The following is a 25,798-nucleotide window of genomic DNA, read 5'->3' as shown; positions in this document are numbered from 1 at the left end:
GGGTTACTTATGAGGGGTTCTGATGTCCTGACACCTCAGGGGTTCTGCCAATGTAACAAGGCACCCTTAAACAAGTGCAGCAAAATCTGCTCTGTAATATGGCATTTCTTCCTTTCTGAGCTTTGCACTGTGCCTCAAAAGTAGTTTTCGACCGCATATAGGTTATCGGCGTACTGAGGAGAGATTGCACAACAAATTTTCTGCAGTATTGATTTATCTGAGAAAAATGTGTTTTTTTTTTTTATTTTCAAGGCTCTACGTTATAAACTTCTGTGATGCACCTGTGGGTTCAAGGTGCTCAATACACATCTAGATAAGTTCCCTAAGGGGTCTAGTTTCCAAACGTGACGTTGCATCCACTAATTGTCAGCAAATTTTACATTCAAAAAGTGAAATGCCATGCCTTCCCTTCCAAGCCCTGCCATGTGCCCAAACAGTGGTTTTCCCCCAAATATGGGGTATCAGCATGCTCAGGAGAAATTGCACAACAAATTATATAATCTATTTTCTCCTGTTACCCTTGTGGAAGTAAAAAAAAGTTAGGTCTAAAGGATTTTTTTGTGAGAAAAGTAAATGTGAAGCACCTGAAGGGTTAATAAACTTCGTGAAGGTGGTTTTGAGTACCATGAGGGGTGCAGTTTTTAAAATGATGTCACTTTTGGGTATTTTCTGTCATATAGGCCCCTCAAAGTCACTTCAAATGTGAGGTGGTCCCTAAAAGAAATAATTTTTTAAATTTTGTTGTAAAAATGAGAAATGGCTGGTCAAATTTTAACCTTTATAACTTCCTAACAAAAAAATTTGTGCTGATGTAAAGTAGACTTGTGGGAAATTGTAAAGGTTTCTGGATGTTCCATAGAGCCTGTTTTGCCCTCGTCCAAGATGAAGTCTGGTACTTTGCCCTGTCCTTGAACTTCCTGTCAGTCCTGTTATTTAAGTCCAGGTCAGGAAAGACTCCTTACCTGAGTATTTTGTTGCTGGTGGCTTCTGAGCTTCCTCCAGACATGCTTCTGGAGTTCCTACTGCTGCTCGTTTACGCTGTGCTCTGCCTCATCATTTCCAGCTGCCTTCAGTCCCTTGTGCTGCTTCGAGATCCTGGCTGTGCTTACCTACTGACCAGACTTCTAAAGAGTGGAGTTACACATCTCTGGTGTCATGATCTAGGCCGGGTTTTGAGTCCTGTATCCCTCTTTCCCGGTCATGTCAGGGGTTATCTTTTATCTACCTCGTTCTGGTGTAAGGACTGCTGTTTCTCTCCACTGCTTCCTGCAGGCAGAGTCGGTTATATTTTCTGGCTACGGCTGACTCTGGCGATACCCTGATTTGTCCTACTGTGTTTAGCGGACTTTACCCGTATCTGTTCATTCCTCTCCTCCCGCCCCAACTCTATTTCTCCCTTAGTGTTTGGATTTTCCGGTATCTGACTCGGCTTTGGCTATGACCTGATTCTGTCTCTTGTTTCTGTTATTTCTGCTTATGACCTGCATTTACCTTCTGGCGTGGCTCTGACTCTCTGGTATTGACCCGGCTTGTTTGACTATTTTTCTGCCACCTGGTGGTAGCCTCGCTGCAGTGCTGCGGGTCTGCTCTGTGCTGTATTGCAGACTTTACTCCACTCTGCTGCCATCTAGTGGAGTTTGCATATACTTGCAGAGCTGCAGTGTGACATTTGGAACTGCTGTGGTCCGTAAGACTTTTTGATATTATTTTCTGAATAATAACTGCTGGACTTTAGCCGGACTTTTTCAGTCCTAAAGGAAGTACACTGGAAAACATTCTCCTTGTGGTTCACCGTCTTCATATTACAGGATACTCAATAACTGCTGATGCAAAGTTGGATCAGTTGTCTCCATGATTAACTCTTTACAAGAGGACCTGGAGGCTCTGCAAACTAAGGTTGCTAATTGGGAGGTCCGTTTCAGACAGGCTCTTTAGGACTTAAGTAATCAATTAACTGTACAGACGCCTATACCTCCGGGGCAGCCACTGCCAACTAGCCCACCCAAGTTACCACCGTTTAGATTCAAGGGAGACCACTACAAATGTTGTGGGTTTATTAATCAATGTATTTTGATGTGCATGTTGCCCACTTTCATACAGATTGGTCCAAAGTCCTATGTATAATCATGTTACTTACCTCACGAGCACTCTCTTGGGCTAATCCACTTATCAAAACTCGTGACCCCCGTTTGAATAACTTAGACAATTTTCTAGCTGCAGTGTCTGTGATGGTTGATGATCCTAATCGTCGCACTACTGCTGAAACTGCTTTGTTATCGCTACGTCAAAGTAAGCGCTCTGTTATTGAATACGCTACTGAATTTAGACGGTTAGCGGTGGAAACCGTTTGGGACTGTTATGCTCAATTACCCATTTTTAGGAGGGGTCTTTCTAGTATGATTAAGGACGAGATAGCCCATGCTGAGGCTCCTCAAAAGTTAGAGGCATTCATACAGCATTGCGTGTACATTGACATATGTATTACTGAACTTAGACAGGAGAAATTTGCAGCCTCTATTGATGTCACTAACTCTCCCCTTTCTCCTAAAGAACCAGCAGACAGATCCTCATGGGAAGTGGAATCGGTTCGCATGCAAGTGGATGCTTTACAGCGGCCTGAGAGTAATGAGCTCAGGGAGCATCGTTTTAGTGAGAGTTTGTGTTTCTACTCCGGTCAATCAGGCCATTTCCTGATTAACTGTCCCAAGCGGCCTCGTAAGGTACTAGCCGTGGTAGGGGAGTATGAGGATCAGGATGCTGAATCTGTTGTTTTGGGTCCAGTTCTTCTTTGAATGCTGTCTTTCATTCTCTGTCGGTGACTGCCTCTCCTAAAATACGGAAGGATAAAGATACACATTGCTCCCTCCCCATTAAGAGCTTGTTGTCGGGAAAATGAATCTCCTGTGCAGCCATGGTAGACTCTGGGGCAGGAGGTAACTTTATGGACCTAACCTTTGCCAAAGACCATGGCATACAGATTCAACAGAGAGCCACCCCATTAACCATGGAAACAGTGGATGATTCCCCTCTAGTTTCAGGACCGGTGGATCAGGAGACAGTAGCTCTGGAGATTTTCATGGAACCCAATCATCAGGAAGTGCTTTACTTTATGTTAATTTTTTCACCACATTTCCCTTTAATTCTAGGAATTCCCAGGCTGCAGTCGCAGAATCCAATCATCAACTGGGAGTCCAAGGAGATCACTTTTCCACCAAAAGACACACCAGTAACCAGGCAGGCAAATTCTCGGATAACGGAATGTACCACTAAGGTATCTATTTACAATGAATTTTTTGATATTTGTAATAAGAAAATGGCATATCAGCTTCCTCCTCACAGACATTATGATTGTCCTATTGAACTACTTCTGGGGGCGGCTATTCCATTCAAGAATGTCTACCCACTAGCAGCTCCGGAGCTGCCCGCTTTAAAGGAATACATTGATGAGAATCTGGCCAAGGGTTTCGTTCGTCCCTCATCACTGGCAGGAGCACCCATCTTTTTTGTAAAAAAAAAAAAGGATGGAACTCTAAGGCTGTGTGCACACGCTGCGGATTATGTGCGGATTCATCCGCGCGGATTTTGTAAAATCCGCAGGTGAAACCGCAGGTCAAAAGACCTGCGGTTTTACCTGCGGATTGCTCTGCGGTTTTGCCCTGCGGTTTTTCATCTCCTCAATGGAGGAGATGGCAAACCGCAGGGGAATCCGCAGAAAGAATTGACATGTCAATTCTTTCTGCGGATTGAAAACCGCAGATAATCCGCGCGGAAAAATCTGCACCGTCTGCACTGCGGTTTTTGATTCCCATAGGGAATCATGGTACTGTACACCGCAGCAAAAACTGCTGCGGGTCCGCAGCAGCCAAAACCGCTGCGGAACCGCAGCAAAATCCGCAGCGTGTGCACACAGCCTTAGACCCTGTGTTGATTATAGGGAGCTCAACAAGGTAACCATTCAGAACCGTTAACCTTTGCCATTAATTCATGAACTGCTTGAAAGAGTACGACACTCTAAGATCTTCTCTAAGTTGGATCTTCGAGGAGCTTGTAACCTGATTCAGATCCGCTCTGGGGATGAATGGAAGACGGCATCTAGATGTCGTTATGGGCACTTTGAGTACCTTGTAATGCCTTTTGGTCTCTGCAATGCTCTGACAAGCTTCCAACACTTGGCTAATGACATTTTTAGAGATCTGTTGGATCATTTTGTTGTAATTTATCTGGATGATATTTTGATTTTTTTCGATTCATTGCCGGAACATCAGGAGCATGTTAAGACTGTTTTAAGACGCCTGAAAGAGAATCATCTCTACATCAAGCCTGAGAAATGTGAGTTCCATATCACAGATATTCAATTTCTGGGTTGTCATCTTTCACAGGGACTTAACATGGAGGCAAGTAAGATCGAGGCTATTTTTGATTGGCCCACACCTGAGAATGTCAAAGAGGTACAACGTTTTTTTGGATTCGCTAACTTTTATAGATGGTTTATACGTAATTTCTCTGAGAGTTCGACCTATTGTTAGCAGAATGCCGGGTTCCCAGCATGTCAGTTCACTCACCCGCACTGCAGTTGGTTCCGCTCTTCCGCATGCTCCCAGCAGCACTTCCAGCTGGGCCTCTGGCCAAGTTGTAAGGGCACGCGCGTGTGCTCCTACCTCTTACTGGGCCAGCACATGTACTTGCTATTTCCTCCCCAGCCAATGGTTTTGAGGCATTATGTATATATTGCTTCCTCTCCACTGGGGAGGTGCCTAAATAACCTTCCTGTTTCAGTCTATGCTGTGTAAGGTTGCATACCAGTGCAAGTCCTGCCTATAGTACACTAAGTACAAATCCTACCTGCTGCACTCTGAAGCAAATCCTGCCTGCTGCTCTCTGAAGCAAATCTCTCCTGCTGCACTCTGAAGCAAATCCCGCCTGCTGCACTCTGAAGCAAATCCCGCCTGCTGCACTCTGAAGCAAATCCCGCCTGCTGCACTCTGAAGCAAATCCCACTTGCTGCACTCTGAAGCAAATCCTGCTTGTTGCACTCTGACAAAACTGTCTGCTGCACTCTGATACGAACTTGGTCAGCTGCACTCTGACACAAGCTCTGCCTGTTGCTCCATCCAGTCTTTCCTTCGGGTCCAGCTGCTGCGCAACCATTGGTGTGCCCTGGAATGGAATCTAAATAAAGGATGGAATCTCCAGCGCTGGACTTCAGTTAAAAATTCATCATTTATTGGAAATTCTTAAAATCGGACAGAAAAAAGTATGAATAAGGACATACAGGCAGATGGGGTCTCTGGTGGTCTGGAATGGAATCTGGCATTCATTGGGAGCCAAGCCTAACCTCACTATCAGAGGCTCTAGTGAATAGTGAGGTAATCGCTTAGTTACACCCCTCCAGACTCTCCGCGGTCTTGGCACAGTGGTTCCACAAACTACAGCCATGACGCCTATTACACAACTAAGAATGAAAAGACTTTTCTTGTGGTCTTCACAAGCTCAAGAGGCTTTTGATTGTCTTAAGTCTGTTTCACTTCCGCACCTGTATTGATTCATCCTTACACAGCACATCCTTTTATCGTGGAAGTGGACGCTTCAGATTGTGCTCTGGGGGCCATCCTCTAACAGAGAACAGGAGAGAACGGTCTGTTACATCTGTGTGCCATTTTCTCTCATAGACTTTCTGCTGCAGAGAAGAATTAGGGTAAGTGCACACGCTGCGGAATGGTCTGCGGATTTTTCCATGCGGATTTGGCAAAATCCGCAGGTAAATCCGCAGGTCAAAAGACCTGCGGGTTTATCTGCGGATTAGCCTGCGGTTTAGCCCTGGGGTTTCACACCTCTAAAATGCAGAAGGTGTGAAACCGCTGCGGATTCCGCAAAAAGAATTGACATGCTGCGGATTTGAACCCTCAGCAAATCCGCAGCATGTGCACAGCGTTTTTTGTTTTGCATTGATTATAATGGTACTGCACAACGCAGCAGATACTGCTGCGGATTCGCAGCAGAATCCGCAGCGTGTGCACATACCCTTATGATGTGGGAGATAAAGAGCTTCTAGTCTTTATCGCTGCACTTAAGAAATGGAGGTACCATCTGCAGGGGGCAGCACAACAACTCATTTTGCTCACGGATCATCGCAATCTGGAATTTCTGAGATCTGCTAGATGTCTTTCTCCACGTCAGGCTCATTGGAGTTTATTTTTTAATCAATTTCCTTTTTTATCTCGTACCGCCCAGGTTCACGTAATGGGAAAGCGGATGCCATCCTGAATCCAGCCAGGAAGGTGTGAGCTTAGGCAACACACCAGGGACTTCTAGGCTACCCCCTAGTGTATTTTTTTTGTGAAGTTTTTCTGGCACGTTTTGTTTTTTGTGTTTTTGTGATTTTTTTTGTGTGAACCATGTGAGGTAGTGCTGTCATTCAGGGTTGGGGGACACTTGCTTGGCAGCGAATAATCACGTCCGGCACAGGTTTTCATAAAGCAATATCACAGTCCATGAGGTTTATTCATTATCATAAACCAAAACGATATGCAACAGTCTTATAGCAGGGTATCTTCACACTGGAGCTCTGCCCCCTATAGCCTTCCTAGTCACACAGGCTGTGCTTCATCTAGTCAACCGGCTATACAGTCTCTCAGTTGCAGTCCCGTCTTCGGGTTACCTTGCATGCTGCTTTACACTGCTAATGTTCATTCCCTCTCCCTGGGAACTGTCAGGCACACATCGCCATTAGTCACAGTGTCCATATATGCTGTTAGGCAGGCAGACAGACATCTCTTTGCACGAGACCTTCCAAACGGACCAATCAGGTCCCTGCATTCACCACATGTGACCAGACCTCAGGTACCTTATATGGTCCATAACCACACCCACAGGTGATCACATGGCTATGACCTCACCCAAGGTCCTATTGCAGACAGCCACACACAGGCTTCCCTGACACATTGTAACAGAACGTACTACTCAGCAGTACCTCTGCTGATCATTATGATCTTTCAGTATCCTACACCTATCAGGGCAATGGAAATGCTTATACGGCTGTCCTGGGACACCCACACAGCGCCCCCTAGCGGACACAGCGGTCACTGCACCACAACCACTTTTGTTGTTTTTTTAATGGTATTAATAAAGTATAAATTTTACAGGGGTTCTATATGATTTTTGTAGTAGATCACCTTACTAAAGCTGCCCACTTCATTCCTTGTACTGGTCTTCCCTCAGCTAAGGAGACGGTAGACCTGGTCATTCAGAATGTGTTCTGACTGCATGGAGTTCCAGATAAAATCATCTCTGATCGGGGAGTGCAGTTTACCTCCAGATTCTGGAAGGGATTTTGTTCTGCGCTTAGTATCAATGTCTGTCTGTCTTCAGCGTTTCATCCTCAGACTAATGGGCAGACGGAGCGGACTAATCAGACTCTGGAGCAGTATCTTCGGTGCTATACTAGCCACTCGCAGGATGACTGGTTGGAGTTACTTCCTCTAGCAGAGTTCTCTTACAATAACTCGCAGAGTGCATCTACTAAAGTAATACCCTTCTTTGCCAACCTGGATTATCTTCGCAGTATTTTTCCCAGATCTCTGATCAATGCTCCGGTGCCTGCAGTAGATGAGAGGTTGGCGGTGATGAAACAAAATCTGGAGACTCTGAAGAAATCGCTATCTACTGCACAGGAGAGATACAAAAAATCAGCCAATAGGTTCTGAAGACCTGCACCCATGTTCAGGATAGGAGACTCTGTGTGGTTATCCACTAAGGATTTGAAATTGAATATTCCCTCACAGAAACTGGGATATAATTCATCTGTTCATTCAAAATCTCTGGTCTCGTGATCTCCGTTGCCTGCTGTCTGAAGTTACCAAGGACAATGAAGGCACATCCTGTGTTCCATGTCTCCCTGTTAAAACCTGTATCTGCGAATACTTTTCAAGGTCGTACTACACCTCCTCCCCAGCCTGTTTTGGTGGACAGGCAAGAACAATTTGTAATGGAAGAGATTCTGTACTTCAGAATCTGCAGGAGTCAGCTACAGTACTTCATTAAGTGGCAGGGATATTCGGCTGAGCAGAACTCTTAGGATCCTGTGAGTAATATCTGTGCTCCACAAAAGATTGCTCTGTTTCATCTGAAATATCCTGGGAAACCTGGTCTTGGATCATCCAGAGGCTGCTTCTAAGGTGGGAGTAATTGTAAGATTTCCAGAAGTTCCTTGGAGCCTGTTTTGCCCTCGTCCAAGATGGAGTCTGGTACTTCGCCCTGTCCTTGAACTTCCTGTCAGTCCTGTTATTTAAGTACGTGTCAGGAAAGACTCCTTGCCTGAGTATTTTGTTGCTGGTGGCTTCTGAGCTTCCTCCTGACTTGCTTCTGGAGTTCCTACTGCTGATCGTTTACTCTGTGCTCTTCCTCATCATTTCCAGCTGCCTTCAGTCCCCTGTGCTGCTTCCTGAATCTGGCTGTGCTTACCTACTGACCTGACTTCTAAAGTGTGAAGTTACACATCTCTGGAACTGCTGTGGTCTGTAAGACTTTTTGATATTATTTTCTGAACAATAACTCCTGGACTGTGTCTGTGCGGCTGCGGTGTGTGACTTAAGAGGGACTTTTTCAGCCCTACAGGAAGTACACTGGAAAACCTTCTACTTGTGGTTCACCGTCTTCATATTACTGGACTTCCATGAAAGGTGTCGGCTTCACTGTTTTCATATTTCTGGACTACCAAATGTAAGTGCAGGTCGCACTCTTACTGCATATACTGTAATTTCTGGACTTGCTTGCATTAGCGGTCGCGCTCCACTACCATAGCTGCTGAATATTTCCGTTTTGTGCTGTTTGCACTTCGCTGCAATTTCAGTAATTTCTCTGTTAGATTGTTTACTTTGCTTTTCTAATACAGTTTGTTTGTCTCAACTTCGGTCTCAGATTCGTTTATGCCACGCAATCAGATTCCATAGTACCTTCATGTATATTATTATTATGTTGTTTATTAACTATTTTATGCAAAATGACTGATTTAAGGTCATAAAAATTAAGATTGAAAATTGCTACATTTTCACCAAATTTCTGATTTTTTTTCACAAACTCAAGTCATATCAAAGAAAATGTATCACTAACATGAAGTACAATGTCACCGGAAAACAATCTCAGAATCAGTGGGATGCGTTGAAGCGTTCTAGAGTTATGACCTCAAAAAGTGACAGAGGTCAGAATTGTAAAAATTGGCCTTGTCATTAAGGTGAAAACAAGCTTTGTGGTGAAGGGGTTAATGAATATCAGAAATGTGTGCTTTATAATTATTGTATTGTGCTGCCTATAAACTAATATGCAGTATGGCTCAAAAACAGTGAAAACCTGTGATTGGTCATGCAGAAGGAGGACATAGTGTAAAAAAACAAATTGTTTCATCCTGCACTGATTCAAGTATTTCCACATAAGAAAAAATAACTGAATATGACAGCAGCTCAGCTCTTGGTATAATAAAGGTCAAAATATAAGAGTTGTGTAAAAGAATAAAGAAATGCACAAAGGACATGTCTGACATCCATCTCCATTCTCAATAGATAGCTATGAGCATCAGCCATTCCCTTAGTCAGCAGTGATTACAGTAAATCAAACTGTTTTAATATCTTTATCGTATCAATATGAGATTGAAGGGTTATTCCCGTTTCAGCCATTCATGGGTGAGATGAGAATAACTCGGTGCAGGCCTCAAACACAAGAAGTGGGGCCATGGAAACAGTGCAAAGCGGCTGAACTATTGTGTTTCCTTTACTCCCATAGAAATGAATAGGCGTTTCATAGACAATGTAGCACAGTTAAAGGGTACCTGTCAGCAGTTTTGACCGATATAAGATGCAGCCACTGCCTTTCAGTCCTTATCTACAGCATTCTATAATGCTGTAGATAAGCCCCCGGTCTGACCTGAAAGATAAGAAAAATAAGTTTTATTATACTCACCGGGGGAGCGGTTCAGTCCGGTATGATGGGTGTCACAGGTCCGGGTCCGGCGCCTCCCATCTTCTTGCGATGCCGCAATCCTGCTGCTTCAGCACTCCTCAGCATTGCGCTCCTGCGCAGGCGTACTTATCTGCCCTGTTGAGCGCAAACCAAAGCACTGCAGTGCTCAGGCGCTGGGAAAGGTCAGAGAGGCCCAGCGCCTGCAAACTGCAGTACTTTACTCTGCCCTCAATCAACAGGGCAGATAAGTACACCTACACAGGAGCGTGATGCCTGGCAGTGATGAAGCAACAGGAAGGTGGCATCGCAAGAAGATGGGAGGCGCTGGACCCGGACCTGCGATGCCCATTGGACCGGACCGCCCCCTCCAGGTGAGTATAATAAAGCTTATTTTTCTTATCTTTCACGTCGGACTGGGGGCTTATCTACAGCACTATAGAATGCCGTAGATAAGCCCTGAAAGGTAGTGGCCGTGACTTATATCGGCCAAAACTGCTGACAGGTTCGCTTTAACTGGACAGTTTCTGTAAGGGTACCGTTACACCTAGCGATGCACCAGCGATCCCGACTAGCGATATGACGCAGTCAGGATCGCTGGTGCATCGCTAGGTGGTCGCTAGTGAGCTGCCACACAGGCAGATCTCACCAGCGACATAGCAGTGGTCGGGGATCGCTACTTACCTGTCAGGCGCGGCGATCCTGCGTCCTCCCGCCCGGCTCCACGCATCGCTCGTCGGCGCCACAGGAAGCCCAGCAGGAAGTGGCCGACGAGGAATGGTCCAGGAGCTTCTCGCGCGATCAGTGATAACCAGCGGCGGAGCCGGTCGGAGGTAAGTATCACATGCAGCGATATCGCTAGAATATCGCTGCAACTTCACAAAATCGGTGACTTTACAGCGATATTGCTAGCGATATCGCAGTGTGTAAAGGGGGCTTTAGTCTGTTATATTCCCCCATAATTTGTCATTTTTACTGCTTGTTTCAGGGTCTTAATGTGTTAGATGACGGCTCAATGTATTCATTCCATGACTACAATCTCTTAATAAATCCCTTTGCAGGGATTTGCAAATTACTCAGTTTAAATACTCCCTTATTGTAGGTATTAGAGGGCCATAACAATGGCAATTGCATGGAGCTAATCCTAATGGTCTCAAATATGAGTTTGCATTAATAAGACAGTCTGCTAGTAGACTTGCACATACTGTAGCATTTCATCACCCTTATTCACTAGGTAATTGCTAATTACCAACATTCACTGCTTAAGATAGTGACCCAAGGGTGTCAGCATAATGAATTTTATTTTTAGAATCACTGTCATGTTAGCACATGTAAGGTTCATCTACTTGCTACATTTGACAATTTATATGGTAATTAATAGAGTTGAGCGAAACGGGTCGAAAAAATTCAAAAGTCGCCGACTTTTGGCAAAGTCGGGTTTCATGAAACGAAACCCGACCCTAGGATGAGGTCGGCCACGAGGTCGGCGACTTACGCGCCAAAGTCGCGTTTCAAAAGTTTGTTTTGCGCTCTTTTTCAGCCAATCAGGATCCACGGACACTGTGGGCAACGTGATGACCTAGGCACGGGTCACCACCATCTTTCAGAAGGGCATGCAAGTGATTGGCTTGCTTTGGTGGGCGTCACAGGGGGTATAAAAGGGCGTGCACGCCGACCGCCATCTTACTTCTGCCGATCTTAGTATAGGGAGAGGTTGCTGCTAATTCTGTAGGGAGAGCGTTAGGCAGGGAAGAAGACAAAAGAACTGCTTCTGCTGCTAGCGATTTGGCCTGCACAACACACAAGTCACTGTGTGTGCAGTGCAAGGGGAGGCTATATTGTGGTGTATCAGTGGTGTTGCTTGTTGGGCTGCCTTCTAAGGCTTCCTGACACGCTGGCATTGCTGTTTACCCACTGCTCCGCAAACTGCTTTTTTAAAAGCAATCCAATCTCCCTTATCCTCTAGTCACTTTGGTCACAGCTGTGCCATCGAGCGTGTCACATAGCGCTCAGATATCAGTGGGCCTCACACAATCCACAAGTGTCCAGTGTCCAAAAGTGTACGCAGAGATTCAAAATCTCCATTATCCTCTCGTCACTTTGGTCACAGGCAGCTGTGCCATCGAGCGTGTCACATAGCGCTCAGATATCAGTGGGCCGCACACAATCCACAAGTGTCCAGTGTCCAAAAGTGTACGCAGAGATTCAAAATCTCCATTATCCTCTCGTCACTTTGGTCACAGGCAGCTGTGCCATCGAGCGTGTCACATAGCGCTCAGATATCAGTGGGCCTCACACAATCTACAAGTGTCCAGTGTCCAAAAGTGTACGCAGAGATTCAAAATCTCCATTATCCTCTCGTCACTTTGGTCACAGGCAGCTGTGCCATCGAGCGTGTCACATAGCGCTCAGATATCAGTGGGCCTCACACAATCTACAAGTGTCCAGTGTCCAAAAGTGTACGCAGAGATTCAAAATCTCCATTATCCTCTCGTCACTTTGGTCACAGGCAGCTGTGCCATCGAGCGTGTCACATAGCGCTCAGATATCAGTGGGCCTCACACAATCCACAAGTGTCCAGTGTCCAAAAGTGTACGCAGAGATTCAAAATCTCCATTATCCTCTCGTCACTTTGGTTACAGGCAGCTGTGCCATCGAGCGTGTCACATAGCGCTCAGATATCAGTGGGCCTCACACAATCTACAAGTGTCCAGTGTCCAAAAGTGTACGCAGAGAATCAAAATCTCCATTATCCTCTCGTCACTTTGGTCACAGGCAGCTGTGCCATCGAGCGTGTCACATAGCGCTCAGATATCAGTGGGCCTCACACAATCTACAAGTGTCCAGTGTCCAAAAGTGTACGCAGAGATTCAAAATCTCCATTATCCTCTCGTCACTTTGGTCACAGGCAGCTGTGCCATCGAGCGTGTCACATAGCGCTCAGATATCAGTGGGCCTCACACAATCCACAAGTGTCCAGTGTCCAAAAGTGTACGCAGAGATTCAAAATCTCCATTATCCTCTCGTCACTTTGGTCACAGGCAGCTGGGCCATCGAGCGTGTCACATAGCGCTCAGATATCAGTGGGCCTCACACAATCCACAAGTGTCCAGTGTCCAAAAGTGTACGCAGAGATTCAAAATCTCCATTATCCTCTCGTCACTTTGGTCACAGGCAGCTGTGCCATCGAGCGTGTCACATAGCGCTCAGATATCAGTGGGCCTCACACAATCCACAAGTGTCCAGTGTCCAAAAGTGTACGCAGAGATTCAAAATCTCCATTATCCTCTCGTCACTTTGGTCACAGGCAGCTGTGCCATCGAGCGTGTCACATAGCGCTCAGATATCAGTGGGCCTCACACAATCCAAAAGTGTCCACTGTCCACAAGTGTGTGCAGAAATTCTAAATCTCCCCTGTCCTATAGACACCTTTTACCTTGTTTTACATTACTATATAATTTGTTGGATTTTGTCTACATTTCTACCAAAAATGAGGAAGGCTGGTGGAAGAGGCCGTGGAATTGGGCGGGGGTTGGCAGCTGGTAATGATGGTGTTGGTGGTGGATCTGATGGTAGTGGCAAGAGCAAAATAGGACCGAATGCAGGAGGTGCTGACCCTGCGTCATCGTCTGGCTACATAAGGCCTCGAACGCTTAGTTTTCTAGGAGTTGGCAAACCGCTTTTAAAGGCAGAGCATCAGGAAAAAGTTTTGTCTTACATTGCTGACTCAGCCTCCAGCTCTATCGTCTCCTCTTCTTCAGTTGTAAAAAGTAAAAGCACTGAGTCGTCATTGGAGGCTCATGTTCATGAACCACACCTTTCCTTGTGTCCTTCACCCCAACCAAGATTGAAGGATGACGCAGGCCATACTACTGATTACTCCATGGAGCTGTTTTCACATACCATGCCTGGATTATCAAGTCAAATGGTGAATTACCCAGGCCAAGATGAATCTGACATGGAGTGCACTGATGCACAGCCGCTGATGGATGATTCTGCTGGTACATTCACTCAGAGCACTACATTGTCCTCGCAGTGTACAGAGCCAGATTTTGACCCTGATGAGACTCAGGTGCCCCTTCCCGCACACTATACCACCATACACGGTGACACAGAGAAAGGTGCACATGACATAGAAGAGGAGGTGATGGATGACCCAGTTGTTGACCCAGATTGGCATCCATTGGGGGAAGAGGGTGCTGCTTCCAATAGCTCAGATGAGGAGCATCCACAGCAGACATCGACATCGCAACAGCTGTTATCTGGCAGGCCCGGAGCACTCCAAAGACAGGTTCCAAACATCAAAAGAGTTGCTGGACAGCTTGTCCAGAGGGTCAAAAGATCACAGCGTGCTAGGCCGCAAAATGTCTGCCAAAGTAGGAAGAGTGCAGTGTGGCACTTTTTTGAACAAAATCCTCATGATCAGGCCAAGGTTATCTGTAAGAAGTGCGCAAAGACCTTTAGCCGAGGGAAAAATCTGAAAAATTTGAATACCAGTTGCATGCTTAGACATTTAACCAGCATGCACTTGCAAGCGTGGACACAACACCAAACCTCAAGTGCCACATGTGCAACTGATCACAACGAAGGTAGTCAGCAACGCTACATTGTTTCCCCCACTGTAAGCCCACCGGTTAGCACAGCAGCAAATGTTGAGGTGTCGTTGCAAGGCCACAGCAGTCAGGGAATCCCACTGTTATATCAACGAAAGACTGATTCTAGGCCATCAGAAAGAACACCAACTCCATCACCATCATCAACCCTCTCTCAGTCCGCCCTGTCCACCGCTACTTCCACCATATGCAGCTCTCAAGTCCAGCTCACCCTCCCAGACACTATGAGTTTGTCAAGAAAGTACTCAGTCTCTCATCCGCGTACACTGGGTTTGAACGCCCACATTGCCAAACTAATCTCGTTTGAGATGATGCCCTTTCGGTTGGTGGAAAGCACAGCTTTCCGCGAACTCATGGCCTATGCAGTACCACGCTATGACCTACCCAGTCGCCACTTCTTCTCTCGCAAAGCCATCCCAGCCCTCCACCATCATGTGAAAGACCGCATTGTCCATTCACTCAAGCAGTCAGTGAGCGGAAAGGTGCACCTCACAACTGATGCATGGTCCAGTCGGCATGGCCAGGGCCGTTACGTGTCCATCACTGCGCACTGGGTTAATGTGGTGGATGCAGGGTCCACAGGGGACAGCGGTGGTGGGACAGTGCTGCCTAGCCCACGGTATAGGAAACAGTTGGCTGTAGGCGTTCGACCCTCCTCCTCCTCCTCCTCCTCCAGAAGCGAAAGCTCGTCCACAGAGCGCAGTCCTACGAGCACTCCATCTGCAGCTGCCACTGTTGCACACGATGTGTACCCCTATCGAGCAGCTAGTGGAAAGCGTCAGCAGGCTGTGTTGCAGATGATGTGTTTGGGCGACAGACACACCGCCGAGGTGCTGGCCGAGTACTTGAAGCGACAAACTGAGTCATGGCTGGGCAGTGTACATCTTGAGGCAGGCAAGGTAGTTAGTGATAACGGCCGTAATTTTGTGGCAGCCATAGCCCTTTCAAAACTCAGCCACATACCTTGCTTGGCTCACACATTGAACCTGGTGGTGCAGTGCTTCCTGAAAAATTATCCGGAGTTAACAGCCCTGCTCCAGAAGGTGCGAAGACTGTGCGCGCACATCCGCCGGTCGCCTGTACACTCCGTTCGTATGCAGAAGCTGCAGCGATTGCTCCACCTTCCCAACCACCGCCTCATTATCGACATTGCAACAAGGTGGAACTCCACCCTGCACATGGTGGAGCGGCTGTGCGAGCAGAGGCAGGCCATAATGCATTTGTGGGAGGATACACGGCCAGGCACTTTGAGAGCAGACATGGAGTTGACAGGCGTGCAGTGGTCGAAGCTGAAAGACCTTTGTAAAGTCCTTCAGTGTTTTGAGGAATGCACACGGCTGGTAAGCGCAGACGACGCCATCCTAAGCATGAGCATCCCACTTATGCGTCTGCTCATGCAAACTTTGACGCACCTTAAGGAGCAGGCGTCTGCAGCCAATGTTGATGAGGAGGAAGAGGAGGAGGGAATCCTTGATGACATTCAGCCATTGTCTGCTCAGAGACCTCTCCTGGACGAAGTGGAGGAAGAAGAGGAGGAGGAGGAGGAGGATGATGGGGATGATTACTTAGGGGAGGAGGATGCATCTCGTGGGGCAAGTGAAAATGTTGGCGTGGCAAGGTCTGGTACAGGGTTTGTGCGTGACTGGAGGGATGTGGATTTGCCAGAAAGTGCTCCTCCACCCAGCACTCGCAGTGCATCATTGACACCGGGAACATTGGCCCACATGTCAGATTATGCCTTGCGGATCCTAAAAAGGGACCCCCGCATTGCCAAAATGATGAACGATGACGACTACTGGTTGGCCAGCATCCTGGATCCACGCTATAAAGGCAAATTACAAAACATCATGCCACAGGAGAACCTTGACCTAATATTGGCTAATAAACAAGCAACTCTGGTAAATCGGTTGCTTGAGGCATTCCCAGCACACAGCAGCGGTGATGGTTCTCACACGAGCCGTACGGGCCGGGGGCAGCTTGGCAGAGGTGTTCGTGGTGCACACAGCAGAAGTGGCGTTGGAGACAGGGGTTTCATGACAATGTTGTGGACTGATTTTTCAAATACCGCTCACACAACTGGTAATACTGCATCGATGGAAAGTGACAGGAGACAGCAGTTGTCAACTATGGTTACAAACTACTTTTCCTCCCATATCGATGTTCTCCCACACAGGTCATTCCCCTTTGACTATTGGGCCGCTAAACTGGACACCTGGCCTGAATTGGCCCAATATGCCTTACAGGAGCTCGCTTGCCCAGCTGCAAGTGTGCTATCGGAAAGAGTCTTCAGTGCAGCTGGATCAATCCTTACAGAAAAAAGGACCCGTCTGTCAACCCAAAATGTGGATGATCTAACCTTCATTAAAATGAACCACGCATGGGTTTCCAAGGATTTTGTCCCACCTTCCCCTGATGACACATAGGGTGACAGAAAAATGGCTTGCTTTGGTCCACCTCTTCCTGGTACTTCACCTATTTCGCCTTTTGCATCAGCTGAATGTCCAACATCAACATATGCCACTTTCTAAAACTCCCTAACTGTGCTGCCTCCCCCCCCATGGCCGGGGTCACCACCTACCGCACGACACCGTGCGAGTGCCGTTGCCCTGGACAGGTGGGTAGGCCGACTCTTGGGCGCGGGCACTGGCACAGGGTCCCTCATAGTGCAATCAAGTGTCTCTGACGGCGGTGGTGCACACCCGCCGTCAGACACACCGCTGTACTATGAGGGGCCCAGTGCCAGTACCGACGCCCACGAGTGGGCCCCGCTTGCTTGGGCAGGGCCCCAGCATTTGCAATCTTTACCTCTCCCTGCTCCTCTGTGTAATCTGGGCCGTCAAATCCATACTGTGCCTGACACCGTCTGAGCCTGCCTCCTGAGACATATATTTTGAATGTGTACGCTATCCATACATGTTATCCGGGGATACGGTACCCTTTCTAACCTTTGTGCAATGACGTGCAATCCATACTGGGCCTAACACCGTCTGAGCCTGCCTCATGCTGTATAGACATATATTTTGAATGTGTACGCTATCCATACATGTTATCCGGGGATACGGTACCCTTTCTAACCTTTGTGCAATGACGTGCAATCCATACTGGGCCTAACACCGTCTGAGCCTGCCTCATGCTGTATAGACATATATTTTGAATGTGTACGCTATCCATACATGTTATCCGGGGATACGGTACCCTTTCTAACCTTTGTGCAATGACGTGCAATCCATACTGGGCCTAACACCATCTGAGCCTGCCTCATGCAGTATAGACATATATTTTGAATGTGTACGCTATCCATACATGTTATCCGGGGATACGGTACCCTTTCTAACCTTTGTGCAATGACGTGCAATCCATACTGGGCCTAACACCGTCTGAGCCTGCCTCATGCTGTATAGACATATATTTTGAATGTGTACGCTATCCATACATGTTATCCGGGGATACGGTACCCTTTCTAACCTTTGTGCAATGACGTGCAATCCATACTGGGCCAAACACCGTCTGAGCCTGCCTCATGCTGTATAGACATATATTTTGAATGTGTACGCTATCCATACATGTTATCCGGGGATACGGTACCCTTTCTAACCTTTGTGCAATGACGTGCAATCCATACTGGGCCTAACACCGTCTGAGCCTGCCTCATGCTGAATAGACATATATTTTGAATGTGTACGCTATCCATACATGTTATCCGGGGATACGGTACCCTTTCTAACCTTTGTGCAATGACGTGCAATCCATACTGGGCCTAACACCGTCTGAGCCTGCCTCATGCTGTATAGACATATATTTTGAATGTGTACGCTATCCATACATGTTATCCGGGGATACGGTACCCTTTCTAACCTTTGTGCAATGACGTGCAATCCATACTGGGCCTAACACCGTCTGAGCCTGCCTCATGCTGTATAGACATATATTTTGAATGTGTACGCTATCCATACATGTTATCCGGGGATACGGTACCCTTTCTAACCTTTGTGCAATGACGTGCAATCCATACTGGGCCTAACACCGTCTGAACCTGCCTCATGCTGTATAGACATATATTTTGAATGTGTACGCTATCCATACATACACTATACTACACTATATTATACACTATAGCATTAGAAATGGGGCCCATTATGTTTGGAGCATTATTTGGGCCCATAAGACAGTGGAGCTTCATCCATGGGGACCAACATATACTGTAGCATTATGTGGAGCTCATCATATACTGTTTCAAACATTATATGGGACCAATGATTCTGTATGGAGAAATAGATGGGCCTCGTCATGAGATGTAAAAAGTGAGGTATTTTTCATTGTACTATACCGCTATTTCTCTGCCGTATCGGAGCATGATGAGTTGTGGTATGTGTTAAAGGGGCGCTCTTTCGCCCAGGGCACATGAAAACCTGCAGCCAGCCCTCCCCCCCCACAACTTTAGCCAAATAACCCCCATTTTTCAGTGCGTAACTTGTATTATGAAGTTAATTCAGGTTGACAAGCTTAAGTAAGAAGAATTGATGCTTTTGGCATTCAAATGGGCACTGTAGGTGTGTTTCCTGTCCTCCTCTCACTGCCGACTTTTATTCCCCATTGACTTACATTGGGTTTCGTGTTTCGGGACGACCCCGACTTTTCCCTATAATCGGACGATCTTGCTCGACCCGACTTTTGGAAAAGTCGGGTTTCACGAAACGAAACGCGACCCTAAAAAACCAAAAGTCGCTCAACTCTAGTAATTAAGCATGGTTGCAAATATTTTGGTGGCATTGGGCAAAAGGTGCACATGGTCGACTTAAGTGCAGGTTGAGATTCTGTTTCTATGGCCGGGGTCAGACTTGCGAAAAACTCGCACAAGTCTCGCATCTCAATACTCAGCACTGCCGCCGGCACTTGGGACCAGAGCGCTCAGCTGCATAGAAATACATTCAGCCACACACTCCGGTCCCAAGTGCCGGCAGCAGTGCTGAGTATTGAGATGCAAGACTCGTGCGCGTTTCTCCCAAGAGTGACTCTGGCCTAAATAAGACATTGGTTTGAGACAAACTGGTTGCTCACTTCAACAATTCCTCAATTACAATAATCCCCTTTGTAAAGTGAAAAAACCTTATACTCACTTCGGGTGCCAGCAACAGAGGAGTATAAGGTTTCTTTTTTATTTAAATGGTAAAAATTTTTCTAAAATTTGTTTAAAAAAAGCGCGCCATTTTCCTTTACCTGTAGCGTCTCCATCTTTTGTGATCTGGGGCTGTGTGAGAGCTTAATTTTTGCGCACCAAGCTGACATTTTTGTTGATACCATATTGGTGTAGATACAATCTTTTAATTGCCCATTATTGCATTTTATTGCAATGCTTTTTGCATGCTTCAATAGTCTCCATGGGAGACTAGAAGCTGCAGTACTTTGATCGCCTATGCTACCGATAGGCGATGATCAGGTGCAATTCTGAAGAAACAGACTGTGGCTTCAAGACAGTCATGAGTCTGTGGCAGGTGAAGAAGAAAACGAAGGATAAAAACATAAAGGAAAACTGCACCTTTGCGTTAGTCATCAGTACTATAGTCACTTGTATGGACTATAGTGTGATAATGAGTTAAAGGGAGTCTGTCACCCATTTTTTGTGTCCCATAAGTATTCTAGTAGTACCTTTCATAGCCCCTGATCCCTCAACTTTGATGCAAAAATACCTTTTTAATCTGTCTTTCGATGTATGTAAATTGCCGCAATTCGGTCCGATGGGCGGGGCTTATTCTCCCCCCCTCCTGTCTTGCCCTACGCACTTGTTTCTTCTTATTACTGCGTTCACGTAGGGTTTCCGCACGTGCACATGGAAAAGGGCCCTCGCGCGTGCGCAGTATGCTTTGCCCCACTGTGGGCAAAGCATAAAATTAGTATTGGGCATGCGCCGGTATTTTGCATCACTTTCTATGCCCCAGAAGTCTTCCAAGGCAAGCTGTCTGTTCCTGGACGCCGGAAATCTTACTGAAGACCTGCACATTACACCGGAAGCTTCAGATAACAAACCGGTTATGCTATGCTTTTAGTATACGCATTTGATCACAAACGCCTTAAAAAAGATATTAGCTCATTAGACTTTACCGTCATAAATAATAGATCAAAAGAAAGGTTAGTATACATTCACTACAGTTCAAAAGTTTGGGGTCATCCAGACAATTTTGTGTTTTCCATGAAAACTCATACTTTTTTTAATCAAATGAGTTGCCAAATGAATTGAAAATCTAGTCCAGACATTGACAAAGTTCGAAAAAAAAGATTTTTATTTGAATTAATAATTTTCTCCTTCAAACTTTGCTTTCGTTCAAGAATGCTCCCTTTGCAGCAATTACAGCATTGCAGACCTTTGGCATTCTGGCAGTTAATTTGCTGAGGTAATCTGGAGAAATTTCACCCCATGCTTCCAGAAGCCCCTCCCACAAGTTTGTTTGGCTTGATGGGCACTTTTTGTGTACCATACGGTCAAGCTGCTCCCACAACAGCTCAATGGGGTTGACATCTGTTGACTGCGCTGGCCACTCCTTTACAGGTAGAATGCCAGCTGCCTGCTTCTTCCCTAAATAGTTCTTGCATAATTTGGAGGTGTGCTTTGCCCATATTAATCTTTTCCTTTTATTAGCCAGTCTCAGATATGGCTTTTTCTTTGCCACTCTGCCCTGAAGGCCAGCATCCCGGAGTCACCTCTTCACTGTGGATGTGGACATTGGCGTTTTGCGTGTACTATTTAATGAAGCTGCCAATAGAGGACCTGTGAGGCGTTGAGTTCTCAAACTACAGACTATAATGAACTTGTCTTGTTGCTCAGTTGTGCAGCGGGGCCTCCCACTTCTCTTTCTACTCTCGTTAGAGCCTGTTTTTGCTCTCCTCTGAAGGGAGTAGTACACCCCATTGTAGGAAATCTGCAGTTTCTTGGCAATATCTCACATGGAATAGCCTTCATTTCTAAGAACAAGAATAGACTATCAAGTTTCACATGAAAGTTCTTTTTTTCTGGCCATTTTGAGAGTTTAATTGAACCAACAAATGTAATGCTCCAGATTCTCAACTAGCTCAAACGATGGTCAGGTTTATAGCTTCTCTAATCAGCCAAACTGTTTTCAGCTGTGCTAACATACTTGCACAATGGTTTTCAAGGGTATTCTAACCATCCATTAGCCTTCTTACACAGTTAGCAAACACAAAGTACCATAAGAACGCTGGAATGATGGTTGTTGGAAATGGGACTCTATACACCTATGAAGATATTGCATTACAAATCAGACGTTTGCAGCTAGAATAGTCATTTACCACATTAGCAATGTATAGAGTGTATATCTGAATCATTTAATGTTAGTGTCATTGGAAAAACTGTGCTTTTCTTTAAAAAATAAGGAAATTTCTAAGTGACCCTAAACTTTTGAACGGTAGTGTATGCTGGTAAGGATTTACACTCAAAATGTAAAAATAATCCTACAGTCATTAATATGGTATTTATCTGGACATAATACAAAAACATTTGGTTTTTAGAAAGTCTAAAAATTGGGTAGATTCTTCCTTAAATGAACAACAGTAAATGACAAGTTATTCTGAAGTTCATAAGAATTAAGAGAATAAGGCAAGGGTTGTCACAACTCTTGTTGGGTGTTCTAGGACTAGGGGCTCATTCCCTGTCCCTAACGCTAGGGGCACCCTAGCTCACCCTGTTTCCCGGAATACTTATGATGGTGAAGACGCCGGTGATATAGAAGGGTTAATGTTTTTCTTTCTTTTGTTCTTATATGTTTGTAGCCTTATAGTCTCCGATTATAGGATTTTATACTTCTTATCTCATATGAAATGTTTTCAAGAGTCAGACAGAAAAAATCACTAATTCATGGAGATTGGAAAAGACTTAGTGTACATAAAAATCCCCTTAAAACACAATTTTATTAATGATCATAAAAACACACCTTCCCAGTGACGTTGAAAAAATGTCAAAAAATAAACCTAGTATAAGGTGCTGCATAGCCCTAGATTAAGGCCTAACTGATACCTTCCTATCCGTGGAGGTTGGCACCCTAATAGTACGATATTGGCGCCCCCACTCAACGAGGACTATCCCTCACTTCCCTAGTGATCCCTAGTATCACAGAGAGGAAAACAATTTCAAGATAGAACAGTAATGAAAAGATCAGAATGCCCTAGGACTTATGCAGACCAAACAGATAATACAGCAATAAAACATTTACCACATCATGATATCATGTGACCCACAAAGATAGCAGCTATTCTCACTTGGAGAGATAAACATCCTCAAATACAATCAGCAATAAATGAAAAGGTCACTTATCATGTCTCATGGGGGACCCTCAACGCGTTTCCCCGCCGTAGCGGTTCATCAGGAGGAATAGTCCTATCAAAGATATTGTTGCTGCTTCATGCCTGATACCTTCAATAATAGTGGCACCAGAAGTCTAGGAAACCGGATTTAAATAACCGGTGTGATTGTTTTGCATACCACCCACTATCCGGCAGTCCAATCGGTGTGAAGATGCAAATAACTGAGAGCCAGGTGTGCAGCAAAAAATGTCATATACCTGAGAGCCCGCCGCTGCATTCAAAATTCAAAGCGGAAGAAGGGGTCATTAGCGTGCGTTCCACCGTGGGGCGTATCCAATATGGCGCCCATACTTCCGGTCGCGCAACCCCCTCAGCGGGTTGTAGCCTCCGGAACCATCCTATGCGGGCAGAGCGGAGGGGAATCAAAGATGGCGCCGGCACTTCCGGTCACATGTTTCCCCTTAGCTCCCGGACACGCCCATAGTAACCAGCAATGGGCGCATCACCAATGTGGGCCGGACCTTTCGATCACATGTTTTCTCCCTACTCAATGATGTAAACAGACAGAGCGCATCACATGAAATCGCCAGGAAATAAAGAGTCTGCCCGCAATACAATGTCCCACAGATTTATCACAGTAACGATGACCCCAATAAATCTAGTAGTACCAATGTCCTCATATTCGGCATAATGCTGCACATCAGAAATTCAAGAAATGTAGAAAAATAAAAATATGCATATTGCTATGCGATAAATCAAATCAACCATACAATGTGGTCCATGCCATACAGGCATCATCCAATATGCCAGACATATCGAACCCCTTATCATAACCCCCCATAACAGAAAAAAGGGCAAGTTCAACCAACCAGAGAATCAAAAGATCATAAAAAACAGGCATATGAGATGCATTCATTCATCCCATTAGGGAAGACCGATTGCAGTCTGAACATCCATTCACACTCCCGTCTCAGGTATATGACATTTTTTGCTGCACACCTGGCTCTCAGTTATTTGCATCTTCACACCGATTGGACTGCCGGATAGTGGGTGGTATGCAAAACAATCACACCGGTTATTTAAATCCGGTTTCCTAGACTTCTGGTGCCACTATTATTGAAGGTATCAGGCATGAAGTAGCAACAATATCTTTGATAGGACTATTCCTCCTGATGAACCGCTACGGCGGGGAAACGCGTTGAGGGTCCCCCATGAGACATGATAAGTGACCTTTTCATTTATTGCTGATTGTATTTGAGGATGTTTATCTCTCCAAGTGAGAATAGCTGCTATCTTTGTGGGTCACATGATATCATGATGTGGTAAATGTTTTATTGCTGTATTATCTGTTTGGTCTGCATAAGTCCTAGGGCATTCTGATCTTTTCATTACTGTTCTATCTTGAAATTGTTTAACTCTCTGTGATACTAGGGATCACTAGGGAAGTGAGGGATAGTCCTCGTTGAGTGGGGGCGCCAATATCGTACTATTAGGGTGCCAACCTCCACGGATAGGAAGGTATCAGTTAGGCCTTAATCTAGGGCTATGCAGCACCTTATACTAGGTTTATTTTTTGACATTTTTTCAACGTCACTGGGAAGGTGTGTTTTTATGATCATTAATAAAATTGTGTTTTAAGGGGATTTTTATGTACACCAAGAGTCAGACAGAACATGTTCTGGGTACATGGTAAATAAAGTCATCATGACGTGGGTAACAGGGGGGACTACAGGAGTTATATTGAGTTACATTGCTGTAAATGGTATAAAATACTGCTTCTTGTTTCAATAAACTTGCTCACAACCCGTGTGCATTCTTTTCTCCGAGCGCTTGTTTATTTGAGGGCGGAATCTCTTAATTCGGCCTCACTGGTGATCCATCATATCTGACTTTGGGTTAGAACGAAAACAGCTACCACAATTTTGGTGCCCTAACGTGAGGCCATTGTAACCAGCCTATTCGGAAACCGTATTGTCACGACTGCAGACGCGGCCCAGCAGGCGCCTCCATGCCGACGGCGAGGGAGCGGGCATCCCCCGGGGACGCAACATGGACCCCCCCATACCACACAGGGGGACCCAGGCCCACCCGAACCAGGGAAGGGCAGCGACCGGGATTCTGTAGCAGCTGAGCATGTGGACAAGGACACGTAGGACTTGATGACACCGCACAACTTCAGGTATAAATAAAGTAAAGTTTACTTAAAGTCACAGTACATAGACAAAACCAGGACACACGAGGTCATCAGGACATCAGGACACACGAGGTCAACAGGACACATGAGGACATCAGGGTACAAGAGGTCATCAGGACATCAGGGTCACCCACAGGACATCAGAGTCATCGGCAGACATCAGACAGAAGTCGTTTGGTTCCGGACATCGAACACGACCTACAGGCACCATTGCAGTCATCAGGCTCCAGGCAGCGGTCATCAGGTTTCCAGACTGCGGTCGTCAGGCTCCGGGCATCGGACCTAGGAAGGAACTCATGCGTGATGGTGCTAACACAGCAGGATTGCTGGGCCTGCATGGAGCTAGCACTGCATGGTAGTCAGAGCACAGCATAGTAGATGCTCAGCAGGAACACCGGGTACAAGAGTCTCAGAGTCACTGGGTTCGGGGCTCCAAACACAGAGGGATTCCAGGAACATAACACAGCAGACAATTCAGACATGGTCAGATACAGGACAGATAAAGGATCAAGGATTCAGGCCCGGATATACCACCTCCGGGGCAGGGTGAGGGAACAGGACAAAGCAGGAATCAAGGCAGGGAATTTGGTACCATAACCGAGACAGACGAGGTCCACAGACACGAGACACACATAGCAAAGTCCAGGAGCTTTGTGAGTTGTGAATAGCTCTGGCCCCGCCCATAGGGCAGAGTCGGTTTATAAAGGAGCTGCCCCTCAGCAATTGGCTG

Source organism: Dendrobates tinctorius, unplaced genomic scaffold (genome assembly GCF_039654945.1).
Source record: "Dendrobates tinctorius isolate UK_male_01 unplaced genomic scaffold, ASM3965494v1 ptg000111l, whole genome shotgun sequence".
In the NCBI taxonomy this organism is placed as follows: domain Eukaryota; kingdom Metazoa; phylum Chordata; class Amphibia; order Anura; family Dendrobatidae; genus Dendrobates; species Dendrobates tinctorius.
Note: the sequence above shows the minus strand (reverse complement) of the source record.